The 17,156-nt window shown below is 36.0% G+C and overlaps 1 pseudogene; it reads left to right on the top strand.

Annotated features, from left to right (window-relative positions):
* The first annotated feature begins 2,233 nt into the window (after nt 1-2,233).
* On the top strand, nt 2,234-2,857 carry LOC143612553 (uncharacterized; annotated as a pseudogene).
* Nucleotides 2,858-17,156: the final 14,299 nt, after the last annotated feature.

The following is a 17,156-nucleotide window of genomic DNA, read 5'->3' on the forward strand; positions in this document are numbered from 1 at the left end:
GTAGTTTATGAATTTTTATTTTGAAGTTATAATTGTGTTTCTAATCATTGTAAATCGAATGCTATTTTGGTTGAAAGTTATGTTTTTTTTTTATAATCATTTATTTTCATACTGGTATTATTAACAAGTATATATAAAGTTTCCGTCCAAACAAATATATATCATAAAGTAATTTGTCGTTTAAAATCATGTGTGATTGTTACACGATTTATATATTTTTATACGTGTCGTACACGAGTCAATAGCCTAGTGGTTGGCATAAAAGATTTTTGGTTGGCACAATAGAATAAAGTAAAAGATCTATAATATATATAAACGAAAACATACAAATCCTACGTGTCGTTATGTGGTCGCTCCCCCTTTTTTGGAGTCACCAGATTTGCTTAATTTTTAAATGGAGGCTTCTCATGCATTTAACCCGAATTCACGGGTATGGGTCTTATCAAACCCAGATATTTCTTAAACAGATTATAACATCTCATTAAATTAAAAACTAATCTCACCAAATATTTGATACATAAATCCTATAAAGTAGGAATATACTAAAAATTAATATCTAACTTATTTAAAAAAAGTTATATATTATTTATAATTAAAAAACCAATTTTATAGTAAAAAAAAATAAACGGGTCTTGGATCTCATCAAACTCATATAGCTTTTAAACCGGGTTTATAACATCTCATTTATTTGTGAAATAATTTAATATTAAACCATAAGTATATATTAAACTTTCATACAATAAACAAAAATAAAAATTCAAAAATAGATAAATAATAAAAATAAATAATATAAAACAGCCCCCGTAATACGGGGGATGAAAAACTAGTATATATATATAATATATATATATATAAACGAAAACATAAAAATCCTATGTGTCGCGATGTGGTCGCTCCCCCTTATTTTGGAGTCACCAGATTTCCTTGATTTTTAAATGGAGGCTTATTATGCATTTGACCTGAATTCATGGGTATGGGTCTAATCAAACCCATATATTTCTTAAACTGGTTATAACATCTCATTAAATTATTAACTAATCTCACCATATATTTGATATAAAAATCCTAAAAAGTAGGGATATACTAAAAATTAATATTTGATTTATTTAAAAAAGATATATATTATTTATTATTAGAAAACCAATTTTATAGTAAAATAAATAAACGGGTCTTGGGTCTCATCAAATTCATATAGCTTTTAAACCGGGTTATAACATCTCATTTATTTGTGAAACAATTTATCATAAAATCATATATATATATATATATATATATTAACTTTCATACAATAAAAAAATAAAATTCAAAAAATAAATAATTATTAGAAACAAATAATATAAAACTGCCATCGTAAATAAACAAAACATTTAAAAGCTCTATGGATGTTTCTTACGTTTACTCAAACCACCATATTGTTTTATTTTTAAAAGAAGATTTCTCATGCATTTTACCCGAATTCATGGTATGGTTCTCACCATACCCAGATAACCTTAAACGGGTTATAACATCTCATTATTCTAAAAATAAACCTCACCAAGTATTTGATATGCAAATCCTATAAAATAGAGATATACTAAATATTAATATTCAATTTTTTTAATAAAAATATATTATTTATAATAAGTAACAATTTTATAGTAAAAAAATAAGCGGGTCATGGGTCTCACCAAACACATAGTTTTTAAACGGGTTATAACATGTCAGTTATTTGTGAAACTATTTAATTATAAATCTTTAAGTATATTATTAACTTTTTTTTATAATAAATAAAATTAAATGTAAAAAATATGTATATTAGACACAAAAAAGAAACATAGCCCCCGTAATACGGGAATAAAAACTAATCCACAAAAGTCAACAAATTTTAATAATTCCATAAGTCAATGGGATTATTTTGGTGATTTTCCCTGTAATTAAACTTATCGTTCAATTTTTTGTCCCCTTTAATAAACAAAAACTATATGAATTAGTGTATTTTATTCCATCGTATTATTCATATATACTATTGTTTCACAAAACAAACAAACAAACCAACATAGCAAATGGTTTTACCAAGCTTAAGTTGTTGAGGAGCACCTGTCTCTATAACTCAAGAATCCCTTAACCATCAAACCGTACTATCCCACCATCACAAAATAACCTTACTTTGAAGTACAAGCTAAGCCTACATCCAACCCCACCCCCACCCCTCAAAACCATCAAAACCAATATTATTCCCTCTCAACTCTTTCCCACCACCATGTCCATTAATCAAAGTCCTCAACTTCCAGTCCTACCCGAAAACCCACCACAGCTCGATGACGAGCGCCCAACCGTCGACACCACCCGCCCTTTCCGCTCCGTCAAAGAAGCAGTAGCCATCTTCGGGGAGCGCTTACAACCGGTACCGAAACAAGAAGCTCCAATATGGAAACATACACCAAAGTCTAACCAAACCTTGTGGAAATCATCTGAAAGCGATCAAGAACCATCTCCTGTGGTCATGACCACTATCAGAAAACTCGAGTTCGAGCTCAATGAAACAAAGAGAGAGCTGAAATTATTGAAGGACAGAGAGTCTGAGACTGAGGTTGCTTTGGCTTCTTTGAATGCTGAGCTCCATAAGAACATGTCAAAGATAGCGAAAGCCGAGGCAGTGGCGGCCGGGCAAGCGTTTGTGGTACGGCGTCGTCGGTCACCGTCCATGACTATGCGGGAAGTGCTAAGTGGGTTTGGTGGAGAGAGAGAGAGATGTGTAGGGAGAGAATGTACTTGAATGAAAAGAAAGTGTTGAAGAAGAAACCCGTGATTCCATTGCTAACAGACTTGTTTGCATGGAAGATTAATAACTGAAAGCATGATTAACTAGTTTCATGCATGCATGGGGACATTAGTCATGTATGAGTAAAATCACTTTTATCAAATGTAAAGTGTGTTATGCTTGTGTGATTACTAGGTCTTGATTGAGTCTATGTAATTTTTGTGCGCACTAGATACACCAACAAAAAGGTCTTTTAGCTAAAAGTTTTTAACTTTTAATGTGTGTGAGTATTTGTTTGCATTGAGTTTTAGCTAAAAGTCATCCATTAATCAAAACTTGTAAGTTCAACTTTTGTGGAAATAAATATATGTGTGAGAATTTGCTATCAAAAACGTTATTAATTGATGCATCTAATTATCTTTCTAAAATATATTATGTAACTGATGTTGAGAGAAACCTACTAACGTTTCGACATTACTCATCATCCATCATTGTATAGGTTTAAGTTTAGAAGACAAATAATATTATTGTGAGAAATGTAAGAAAATTAATATGAGTCACAAGTATTATTTTAGTTTTAAAAGCTTAAAGATAAATGAAAAATATGTAAATTCAACAATAAATGCGCTCTCTTTTTAATTAATACAACTAACATAATCATAATAAATTTCTCTCTAATTAATATATTTTCTTAATTTAACTATAATAATTAAAAAGATAAAAACACTAATTTAGTTTTATAATTTATTTACATTTTTTTCATTTTATCCAACAAAAATACAATTTATTAATATAATACTAGTTCTTTATATTAAAAAAAATTCTTTCCACTCAATTTATTAGCATATATCAACGTGTAATATTAAACAATAAATATAAAAACATTATATATTTTTTTTCAACTGATATATCTAGAAAAACTATTGTCATAAATAATTAAAAAAATAAATGTGTCTGTTAATTATAAACAATAAGTATACAACCTACACAAAATTATATAACCTACACTTGTTTTGAGCAACTACAAAAAAACATACAACTTACATATTTAATTCGACATCAATAATTATATAAACTACAAAAGATACACATATCCTACACGTGTGTAGGTTATTTGTTTTTCGTGTGCAGGGTACTTAGAACAAGTGTGGGTTATATATTTTTGTGTAGGTTGTATATTTCACATTTAATACAAACATGTGTAAGATGTTTTTTGTATTATTCATCACAATGTAACTACATCTTGATGGATATTAATAAGTTGAGTTGAAAGAAATTGGTTTTAACTAGAACAAAATTTTAATGTATAAATAAATTATATTTGTGTAGGTATAAAATTTGCGTGTGTAGGTTATATGTGTTTTCGTGTGTAGGTTATATTGTGTGTATTTTATTGATGATGAATTTTATGTGTAGGTTATATGTTTTTTTTATTCTTAGAACAAGTGTAGGTTATATATTTTCTTATTCTTAGAACAAGTGCATATGTTTTGGTGTAAGTTGTATCTTTTCTTGTTGATATTTAATGCAAACACGTGTAAAATAGTTTTTTGTATTATTTATCACAAGGTAACTACGTGTTGATGGATATTAATATATTAAGTTGGAAGAAATTGGTTTTGGATAGAAATAAATTTTAACGTGTAAATAAATTGTATTTGTGTTGGATAAAAATTCAAGAGACAAAAATTAAGTTATAAAAAAATGAATTCTTAATATTTTTCAATTATAGTAATTTGATTTGTTATATTAATTGAATAGATAATTAGTATGGTTTTATATTAATTGAATAGAGATAATTCATTTATACTTTCTTAATTTATATTTAACACTTTAAAACCTAAAATAAAACTAGTGGTTCATATCCATTTCTCGCAGTAATATCATTTCTCTTCTGAACCATCCCTTATATATATACTAGCTTTTATTCCCCGTATTACAGGGGTTTACATTATACGTTTATAATATTTATATGTATACTTTTTGGATTTTAATTATATTTATTGTACATAAGTTAATAATATACTTATTATTGGATGATGATAGACTTTCACAGATAAATGAGATGTTGTCACCATATCGCCAGACTACTTAGCAGAGGTAGCCCATTTCTTCTCATTCTTTTCCTCCACCACCATATTGTTCTCAACCAGGTCAGCATAAACCACTTCCGCAAGCTCAACAGCAGAGTCAAAAGTAGCAGGTTTATTTGCCCGGACTAACATGCGGACTTTTTGTGGCAATCCCCTCACATAACATTTGATTCTCTTAACCTCAGTGTCAACCATATCAGGCACCAACCTAGACAGTAGGTTGAATTCAGTAGAATACTCACGATGCGTCATCTTACCGGCCTTCAAATTCAGGAACTTCATCTCCGTCCTTTCAATTTCGGCATCCGCACAAAACTTCTTCATCACCAATTTCTTCAGATCGTCCCATCTCAAAGCCTTGACCTTATCCCTAGTCTTTCTCTGCTCCACACTTTCCCACCAATACATAGCTTCTTTTCCAAATGGCTGAGTAGCATAACCCACAGCTTGGTCGGGATGGCATTCGCTAATGCGAATAATTTTACCTATGGCGGTTATCCATTGAAGAGTAGCGATTGCGTCTCCTAGACCAGTTAGTTTTGGTGGGTCACATCCTTTGAAAGACTTGTAGTTACACCCACCCCGGCCTCTCTTTCCATCATCAACTTTCACAGATCCAGCTTCACCCGAGTCACCCTCCTCTCCCTCACCATCTTTCTTACCATTTTCCACTGACCCTTCAGCAGTTCTCCCATGGCTTCCAGTAGATCTCTCGGGATTCTGGTTCTTCACAACAGCGGCTACAGCTTGAACAATGGCTGCTTGGATGGCTGGGTCAAGTTGAACCCCTTCGTTGTTGCTTGGGTTTCGTCCAGCAACACTTTCTTCTCCCACGGAGTTAGTAGCCGATTCAACAGAGGGTTCTCAGACCACCTGTGGCCTACCACGACGCCCCGTACGCCTCCTCGTTCCAGCAATCTCTCTTGCTAGAGCCATCGTATTCTAAAAGGGAAAACGCAAACGTCATCACTCAAGGAATTATTTAGCACGTGATTCGTAAGGTAAGTAGCTACTGACATTGATCAAGTGTAATTAACTATTTGCATTACTCCTCAGGTCCTACATACTTCCCTTCGTGATTTCACTTGTGCTAGTTTCTAGTTTTAAACAGTTTATCAATCAAACAATCAAGAAATCCTATCCCTAACCTGCATTTATCCTTCCTTTAACAATTAAGAGAACATCCTTATACATTATTTAACATACTTTACCGTTACTGAGCTTTCTTGAGTGACACATGGCTATCTTGAACTGACATCTTCTTTCTTTTCTTACTAAAATCCCATTCTCTGTTCGAGTCTAAGCATATAGGATGCGTAAATCTCTCGAACTTTGCTCTGATACCAACTTGTAAGGCCCCTTTCCCGGTGCCTCACTTTAACATCGGATTTACTCATAAACACAGTTCTACAAATCAGAGTTTATTAAAACTTTCACGGAAACGTTAACTTAAATCATTCGTTACAACCATTAAACCTTTCTTTGATACCAGAACACAAAACAATGTGTTTAAAACATCTTTTCTTCCATCTTCAGATGCCAGCCGTTCAATCCATGCCATGTGCCAACCTCATGCTAGTTCATTAATCTGCTCACCTGCGTGCATACTAAAAGTCAGCTACGCTGAGTGAGTTCTAGTTAATCAGGCGACATACAATACATAAACATATCATACATACTTACATATCCGAAGTTACATATCCATACTTAACCTGTTACTCTGCTATTATCCATACTCTCATGCATACATATGATTACCTACCTAAGCCTACCGAGAGTACGTTCATAGTCCGCCGTCTACACCTATACTCAAGGCCGTGAACACGAAAAAGGTCCGCAGTCCTTACCTATGTTCATCATTTATGGTATGTGCAAGGTCCACAGTCCTTCCCTATACCATCCTATATTAACAACACGTACAAGGTCCACCGTCCTTCTCTATGTTGCAATCCAAATTCATAGCACGTACGAAGTCTGCAGTCCTCCCCTATGCTAACACGACAATTTCAGCTCGTATAAGATTCACAATCCTTTCCTATGCCGACACCTATCTACAATACGTATAAGGTCCACAGTCCTTATCTACGTTAACGTCTATTATCTATAATACTTATAAGACCCACCGCCCTTATCTACGTTCACATCTATCATCAATATCACGTATAAGGCCCGCAGTCCTTAACTACGCCACCACATGCCAAGTCTATATCCAACGGAAGTTAGAGGAAATTGATGTCCTAACTTACTATGCCAGACGTAGAACTTACATACCATCCATGTACCTCTATACATGTACAATAAGAATACTGTAGAAAAAGAACACTCTAGGCGTTCTTCACATCCTTCGTTTAACAGTCATACCCCTTGTCGATACGTGCAATATCCGAAGATCGTTCACGCCCCGACAAGTGTTCATTTATAATCTTCGTACATCATCCATACATTACATACGACATTTATGTCTTTATTTAAAAACTGCCAGTACGCGCAATATCTGAAGATCGTTCACGTACCGCAATCAATCATTCATATATCCTATTTATTCATATAGTCGTATCTTTGACTATCACATGGCAGTACATGCAATATCCGAAGATTGTTCATGTACTAACATCATAACATACATACATCATTCACATATCATATATACACATCCATCATACCTTTAACTAACACTTGACGGTACATGCAATATCCGAAGATCGTTCATGCATCGTCAAACAATCATCATACATAAATCGTACAAGGCATACACTTACCACTTAAGGTAAGTGTATAACTATCACATCGAGTATGCACACAACCCCGAAAACATAACAAGGAAGTGGGGCTAGAAACTCACCTGAATTCGGTTACTTCTTCCGTTATTGGTTACTCCTTCTCGAGCTGTGCGCGTCTAACTGTTTAGTAATCGAATATCAAATACTACTCTAGCCATTCTCGTTTCTACTTAATTAGTCTTACGCTTCTAAGCCAGTTTTACTTCATTGAATCTTTACCGGTTAGTTAATCGTTACTCGTTAACCTTTGAAGGTGTCTTTCCTAAATTATCAAAATCCAAGGGTTAATATGTAATTATATCATTCTATCACAAGTCCAGGGGCCATTCTGTAATTCTGCCAAACTCCAATTCGTTACTTGGTCCTTAACAAATTGGGGTTTATTCGTTACTTCAGTAACCCAAACGAACTGGCTAGTTCGTTACTTTATAACGAATCGACCCTTATAGAGAATTGAACCCTTAAACGAATTTGGACCTTATAACGAATTGAACCTTATAACGAACTGGTCCTTTTGGCGAACTGGACACTTTTGTAATGAATTGAACTTACTGATTCGTTACCTCATCCTTAACGAATTGGACACGAACTAAGTCTAGTTCTTTACGCTTTCGTTAGTGAACTACTTGACGAATCACTTCTAATTCGTTAACTCCCTGTTAACGAATCACCTCTAATTCGCTAACTCCCCGTTAACGAATTAGGGTTAGGTAAGAGAATGTCAGAAACATTCTATGACATTCCCCTTCCTCGTACATATATTCTCCGGCGCCGTCGTTGCCGGAATAGCGAGATCTCGCGGAAAAGCGAGATCTCGCTTATTTCACCACCACATTCACCGTTTTGCGTCCCGTTCGATCAAGATCTGAGCTAGAGTGACCGTTAAGCTCATCTTAGGTTTGGTTCACACCCGATTCCTCCCGGATCACGTGACGTCAACGGTTTAACGGTGTCGGCTCGTCATTTCGCGACTAGATCTAACAGTTTTGGACCTCTATAATATCATACTATCATTACCTCAGGTCGGGATCGGTTCTTCTTGCTAAATCGGCTAGAGAGAGGAAGTAAGATGAGAGAGAGCTAAGTGTGTGTTTTGGGTGGTGTATGGAATGGATGATAAATGAATGAATTAAGGGTTAATGAAGGTATTTATATGATGGATCATGGGCTTGAGCCCATGGCCTATCTTCCTTCCATTTAACCCAAGTCCATTACCCATATTATTTAGCCCAACATAAGCCCGACTCGTATTACTCCTACTTCATTTAATTATTTCCCGCTAACCCGAGTAACCTTCCCATCAATATTAACTAATATATTTAATATTATTCCAGAAATTTCGGGATGTTACACTTAACAAGGAATGGGCTAGAAACTCACCTAAATTCGGTTACGTCTTCCATTAATGGTTATCCTTTTCTTGAGCTGTGCGCGACTAACTGTATAATAATTACATGTATCAATTAACTATTACTACTCATATCGTATTTCTATCTTTATATAACCCACAAAAAACGGGGGTCCAGGGGCAGCGCCCCTTGCAGCGGGGTTGAGCTGCTGATCTGATACTTTATCTTTCCTTAGCTGATTCGTTATACTAGGTCATCCTCTTTCATAACGAATTGGACCTTTACGACGAACTGGTCCTTTAACGAACTGAACCCTTAATGAACTGGGGGTTCATTCGTCAGTTCTCCCTTAACGAACTGCTTAACGAATTGGAGCTTCTTCGTTACTTATCCTTAACAAATGACTTAACGAACTGCTTCTAGTTCGTTACTTCCTCTTAACGAAATGGATTAACGAATCGCCTTCTAGTTCGTTAAGTCACCGCTAACAAACTAGGGTTAGGTCAGAATGTCAGAGAACATTCTCTGACATCCTTACCTCGTACACCCAACTCCGGCGCCGCCTTTCCGGTGCCGCCTTCACCGGAAAACCGGGATATTGCCGGAAAAATGATATCTAAGCCTTTCACCACCGTTTTCATCATTTTCGTCCCGTTCAATCCAGATCTGAGCTAGGTGACCCCTAAGCTCATCTTAGGTTCGGTTTATACCCGATTCCACCCGGATCTCGTGACTCTAATGGTTTAACGGTGTTGGCTTGTCGTTTCATAACTAAATCTAACGGGTTTGAGTATAAACAACATCATACTATAATTACCTTGGGTCGGAAATCAATTCTTCTTCTATTTCGGCTAGAGAGAAGGTAGGATGAGAGAGAGAGCTAATTGTGTGTTTTGGTGGTGTATGGAATATGAGAAATGAAGGATTAAATGGTGATTTAAGATTTATATAATTATGGATCATGGGCTTAGGCCCATGGTCCTTCCCTCTTTCCTTCATAACCCATATCCATTACCCAACACTAGCCTGACCCATACCAACCAATACTCTATTTAATTATTTTCCGTTAACCCGAGTAAACATTCCCTCCAATAATAAATAATATAATTTATATTATTTTGGAAATTTCAGGATGTTACACTGTAAAACTGTCATACTAATTAACTTATCATACATTTTTTGGCTACACAAATTTTTGTTCTTTTTTAATTTACAGATAATATAAAAATTTGTAATATAGCCTTGTTTGCCATGTTGTTTAAAAACCAATCTAATCCTTCATAAAGTCCTTCGTAGACTTGCATCTTGTAACATCCTAATTTTTGAATTAAATAAAAGAAAGTTTATGATCCAAAACGAGTGTTAATATTTAATTAATATTAAATATTAAAAAGAATTATGTTGCTAAGCGTGCGATAATATTTAGTTTAGATTAAACATATTAAGAATGGACTAAAAGATGGGATGAGCTTTGGGTTTATGGGCTTTAAGGAGTATAAATACTCCCTTAAACCACCCTAAAACCCTAAATCCCTCATATCCTCCATCTTATTCTCTACACACTCAAAAACACGCACACACACACCTTACCAAAATCGGCCAAGAGAAGAAGAAGATTCGAGGTCTAGTGCACGTTGAATGTTAATAGATATGTGATCTGCAAGATAGATACAAGATTTAAAGTTCCTAAACAAGCTAACCAAGACCAAACGAACACATAAAGGTATGATCTTGATCCTAAAGTTTACATTTTTATAAACGTTTAGTCTTGGAACTTGAACCTAGAGTAGATCGGGTGTAAACGAGTATTAAAGTAACATCCTAATTTTTGAATTAAATAAAAGAAAGTTTATGATCCAAAACGAGTGTTAATATTTAATTAATATTAAATATTAAAAAGAATTATGTTGTTAAGCGTGCGATAATATTTACTTTAGATTAAACATATTAAGAATGGACTAAAAGATGGGATGAGCTTTGGGTTTATGGGCTTTAAGGAGTATAAATACTCCCTTAAACCACCCTAAAACCCTAAATCCCCCATATCCTCCATCTTATTCTCTACACACTCAAAAACACGCACACACACACCTTACCAAAATCGGCCAAGAGAAGAAGAAGATTCGAGGTCTAGTGCACGTTGAATATTAATAGATATGTGATATGCAAGATAGATACAAGATTTAAAGTTCCTAACCAAGCTAACCAAGACCAAACGAACACATAAAGGTATGATCTTGATCCTAAAGTTTACATTTTTATAAACGTTTAGTCTTGGAACTTGAACCTAGAGTAGATCGGGTGTAAACGAGTATTAAAGTAGCAAACTTGATGTTAAAAATGAACCTAACGAATCCATGGCTATGTGCAGCTCGTTTAAAATAAACCTTAGATATAGTATTGAGCGTTTTAAGCCTAAGTCCAAACTTTATGCTTTGCTGGGCCGAGTTTTACCCGAAAAAGATCATGGGAATGCTCACAGGTTTGGTTAATATCGTATCGAAGGCGTTGAAACGGAGATGATTATGGGGGTTAAGAACGAACCTGTAACTGCTGCTGCAAGTTCGCTTGCATGCAAGTTCGCCAAGCAAGTTCGCGGCTACATGTTCGTTGCTCTAAATTTGCTTGTTATGAAGTTCGCCACACCTAAGTTCGCTTATAAGAAGGTTCGCTTATATATCTAAGTTCATTTATATATATAAGTTCGCTCATCAGTAAGTTCGCTTATATATTTAAGTTCGCTTATCAATAAGTTCGTCCATCAGTAAATTCGCTTACACTCAAGTTCGTTTACATTGAGACCCGGATACGTGGCGACTCATATATGTATACACTTGATGGTATGCATTGTAAGGACCTAATGAGATAAAATACTAGAATGTTAAAGTAAATAAAAACCATAAATTCAACTACGCTAGGGTTTAAGAATAAAATCTAAGTAAAAGTAACCCAATACAATAGGACAAATATTGATACGTGTAACTCATATACAGTTAGTAGAGCTCAATTAAAGAAGGGATTAACAATTGACGGAGAAAGAAACATGATCCAGGTGAGTTTCTAGCCCCATTCCTTGTTATGTTTTCGGGGCTATGTGCATACTCGATGTGATTAGTTAATACACTTACCTTAAGTGGTAAGTGTATGCCATATATGATATATGTGATAGATATGAATGATTGCTTGTCGGTACGCGAACGATCTTCGGATATTGCGCGTACTGTCAGGTTGTAAATAAAGATATGAATATTATATATGGCTGATGTATGATCGTTATGAATGGATGCTTTTCGGGGCGTGAACGATCTTCGGATATTGCACGTACCGACATGGAGTATGATTGTTAAATGAATGATGTGAAGAACGCCTAGGGTATTCTTATGCTATGATGTATTTATTGTATATGCGAAGTAAGTGTATGCAGGTACAGGAATGGTATGTGAGTTCTACGTCTGGCGTAGTAAGTTAGGATGGCAAATCCCTCTAACTTTCATTGGACATAGACTTGGCATGTGATGGCGTAGTTAAGGACTGTGGGTCTTATACGAGTTATAGAAGATAGATGAGAACACAGTTAAGGACTGTGGGCCTTATACGTACTTCAGATAGGAGGCAGCATAGGAAAGGACTGCGAACCTTATACGTGCTGTAATTGCATTGTGGTAGCATAGGGGAGGACTGTAGACCTCGTACGTGCTACAAATTATGTTACAACATTGGGAAGGACTGCGGACCTTGTACGTGTTGTGATTGTAGAATGGTATAGGGAAGGACTGCGGACCTTGTATGTGCCATGAATGGTGAACATAGGTAATGACTGCAGACCTTTTACGTGTTCACGACCTTGAGTATAGGTATAGACGACGGACTATGAACATACTCTCGGTGGACTGAGGTAAGTATTAGCATGTAAGTATGTATGTATGACAAAAGGGTAACTGGTTAAGTATGGATATGTATCTTCGGATATGTAAGTATGTATGATATGTGTATGTATTGTATGTTTCCTGATTAACTAGAACTCACTCAGCGTAGCTGACTTTTAGTATGAACGCAGGTGAGTAGGATGAGACAGCTAGCTTGAACGGGCACATGATGGACGAATAAGAGACTGACATCGTAAGACTCAGGGCGTTTATCAGCTTATGTTTAATTACTTAGTTTTTGTAAGACAATATGTTTCTTTATGACAAGTTATGAATCGATATTTAATGTTTTTTTGAAAGTTTTTATATTCCGCGAATGTTTTAATTAACTCTGATGATTAGAACTATGTTAATGAGTAAATTCAACGTCCAAATGTAAGGCACCGGTAACGGGGCCTTACAAGTTGGTATCTTAGCAAAGTTCGAGATATTTAAGCATCCTACATGCTTAGACTCGAACAGAGAATGAGACTTAAATAAGAATACGTCAGATCAAGAATGCCATGTGTCACTCAAAAAACCTCAGTAAGGTAAAATGTATGGTTAGATAATAAATGTTAATGTTATCTTGATTGATATGGATAGGATTTCTTGATTGATTGATTGAGTAACTGTTTAAGATTAGAATAAACACAAATAGACTCATAAGAGGAAGTGTATAGGACACAGAAAGTAACGTGATCAGCTAATCACAGCTGGAAACTGTTATTACCTGCTAGCCTTACTATCCTTGTACTAAATAGTTCCTTGAGTGATGACGTTTGTGTTTTCCCTTTTCGAATACGATGGCTGGAACAGGAGGAGTTGCGGGAACTGGAGAAATGTGAGAGCTAGAGGTCGCACTGGATGTCGTGGCAGGCCTCTTCGTGTCCAACAACCTTCGGTTGAAACTGCTTCCAACACCGGGGATGAAGGAAGCGCAGCTGAAAGAAACCCGAGCAACAATGAATGGGTTCAACTGGATCCTGCAATTCAAGCAGCTATTGTTCAAGCTGTAGCCACTACTGTGAAGAACCTGACTCCTGAAGGAACTGCTCGAAGCTGTGAAAGAACTTCTGAAGGGGCGGGTGGTGATGGTAGGAGAGATGAGGAAGGAGAGAGGGAGGCCTCGAGTGGGGTTAAGTCTGTGAAAGTCGATGACAGGAAAAGAGGCCGAGGTGGGTGCAACTATAAGTCCTTCAAGGGATGCGACCCGCCAAAGCTAACTGGGTTGGAAGACGCAATCGCTAATCTTCAATGGATAACCGCCATGGATAAAATTATTCACATTAGCGAATGCCGTCCTAATCAAGCGGTGGGTTATGCTACTCAATCATTCGGTGACGAAGCAATGTACTGGTGGGAGACGGTTGAACAGAGGAAAGGTCAGGAAGAGATTAGGGCAATGAAGTGGGAGGATCTAAAAGAATTGGTGATGAAGAGGTTATGTGTTGATGCTGAAGTTGAAAGGGCGGATATGAAATTCCTAATTTTGAAGGCAGGTAAGATGACGCATCGTGAGTATACTATTGAATTCAACCGGCCGTCTAGGTTGGTGCCTGATATGGTTGGCACTGAGGCTAAGAGGATCAAATGCTATGTGAGAGGATTTCCACAAAAGGTTCGCACTTTAGTCAGGGCAAATAAACCTGCTACTTTTGACTCTGCTGTCGAACTTGCAGAAGTGGTTTATGATGACCTGGCTTTGGACGATGTGGTGGTGGAGGAAAAGAAGGATAAGAGATGGGCTACTCCTGCTAAGCGGTTTGGCGATATGGTAACAACAACTGATGAAAGGAAGAATAAGGTTGGACACAGGGATGCATATAAGAAGTGTGGGTAGGTGCACCATGGGAATGCAAGACGGGAACAGACAAATGCTATCTGTGAGGAAAGAGTGGGCATTACTCTCGAGAATGCCCTGATCGCCCGAAATGCTTCAAATGCGGTAAAACTGACCACATGGCTAGGGATTGCAAGGAGACAGAGGCGGGGGGTGCAAAAGAGTAAAGATTTAGGAAACCTGCAGAGAGGAACACTCGATGAAGGAATAATTGCTTATGTAATAGTATTATTTCGTTTAAAGTATGATTTCCTAAGAACTTGTTTTGTGTTAAGGTTTAGAAACTTATGCTTATCTATGACATGTAATATATTGAGTTTGGTTATGAATGATTATTTATATCATAAATGTCGTTTAGACAATAGTGTTAGATGATACGAAACAAAGTCCCTTGGAACGACGAGACGAGACTTGATACATCGAGGCTCTCATGGACAAGCTACCTTGGATAGCTAATGCACATGAACACCGCTCGGTGACTACATGTCCGGACTAAGAAGGATAACCCGGAAAGCAAAAACGATCAAATAAAGTGCGTAAATATAGGAAATGTTCCTTTTACAAGGAATAAGCTAGGTTTTGGGGACGAAACCTCTTTAAGGAGGGAAGACTTGTAACATCCTAATTTTTGAATTAAATAAAAGAAAGTTTATGATCCGAAATGAGTGTTAATATTTAATTAATATTAAATATTAAAAAGAATTATATGTTAAGCGTGCGATAATATTTAATTTAAATTAAACATATTAAGAATGAACTAAAAGATAGGATGGGCTTTGGGTCCATGTGCTTTAAGGAGTATAAATACTCCCTTAAACCACCCTAAAACTCTAAATCCCTCATATCTTCCATCTTATTCTTTACACACTCAAAAACATGCACACACACCTTACCAAAATTGGCCAAGAGAAGAAGAAGATTCGAGGTCTAGTGTACGTTGAATATTAATAGATATTTGATACGCAAGATAGATACAAGATTTAAAGTTCCTAACCAAGCTAACCAAGACCAAATGAACACATAAAGGTATGATCTTGATCCTAAAGTTTATGTTTTTATAAACGTTTAGTCTTGGAACTTGAACCTAAAGTAGATCAGGTGTAAACGAGTATAAAGTAGCAAACTTGATGTTAAAAATGAACCTAACGAATCCATGGCTATGTGCGGCTCATTTAAAATAAACCTTAGATCTAGTATTGAGCGTTTTAAGCCTAAAGGTCCAAACTTTATGCTTTGTCGGGCCGAGTTTTACCCGAAAACGATCATGGGAATGCTCACGGGTTTGGTTAATATCGTATCGAAGGATTACACATTGAAACGGAGATGATAATGGGGGTTAAGAACGAATCTGTAGTTGCTGCTGCAAGTTCGCCAAGCAAGTTCGCTGCTACATGTTCGCTGCTATAAATTCGCTTGTTGTTAAGTTCGCCACACCTAAGTTCGCTTATCAGAAGGTTCGCTTATATATCTAAGTTCGCGTATCAATAAGTTCGTTTATATATATATATATATATAAGTTCGCTCATCAGTAATTTCGCTTATCAATAAGTTCGTTTATATATATAAGTTCGCCCATCAGTAAGTTCGCTTACATTCAAGTTCGTTTACATTGAGATCCGGATACGTGACGACTCGTATATGTATACATACACGTGTATACACTTGATGGTATGCATTGTAAGGACATAATGAGATAAAATACTAGAATGTTAAAGTAAATGAAAACCATAAATTCAACTACGCTAGGGTTTAAGAATAAAATCTAAGTTTTTTACAATAGGACAAGTATTGATACGTGTCACTCATATACAGTTAGCAGAGCTCAATTAAAGAAGGGATTAACAACTGACGGAGAAAGAAACAGGATCCAGATGAGTTTCTAGCCCCATTCCTTGTTATGTTTTCGGGGCTATGTGCATACTCGATGTGATTAGTTAATACACTTACCTTAAGTGGTAAGTGTATGCCATATATGATATATGTAATAGATATGAATGATTTCTTGTCGATACGCGAACGATCTTCGGATATTGCGCGTACTGTCAGGTTATAAATAAAGATATGAATATTATTTATGGATGATGTATGATCGTTATGAATGAATGCTTTTCGGGGCGTGAACGATCTTCGGATATTGCACGTAACGACACGGAGTATGATTGTTAAATGAATGATGTGAAGAACGCCTAGGGTATTCTTATGCTATGATGTATTTATTGTATATGCGAAGTAAGTGTATGCAGGTACAAGAATGGTATGTGAGTTCTACGTCTGACGTAGTAAGTTAGGATGGCAAATCCCTTTAACTTTCGTTGGACATAGACTTGGCATGTGATGGGGTAGTTAAGGAATGTGGGCCTTATACGAGTTATAGACGATAGATGAGAACGTAGTTAAGGACTGTGGGCCTTATACGTACTTCAGATAGGAGCCAGCATAGGAAAGG

Source organism: Bidens hawaiensis, unplaced genomic scaffold (assembly GCF_021521415.1).
Source record: "Bidens hawaiensis isolate Kalapana, Puna unplaced genomic scaffold, B.hawaiensis_p1.1 tig00034840_1, whole genome shotgun sequence".
In the NCBI taxonomy this organism is placed as follows: Eukaryota; Viridiplantae; Streptophyta; class Magnoliopsida; order Asterales; family Asteraceae; genus Bidens; species Bidens hawaiensis.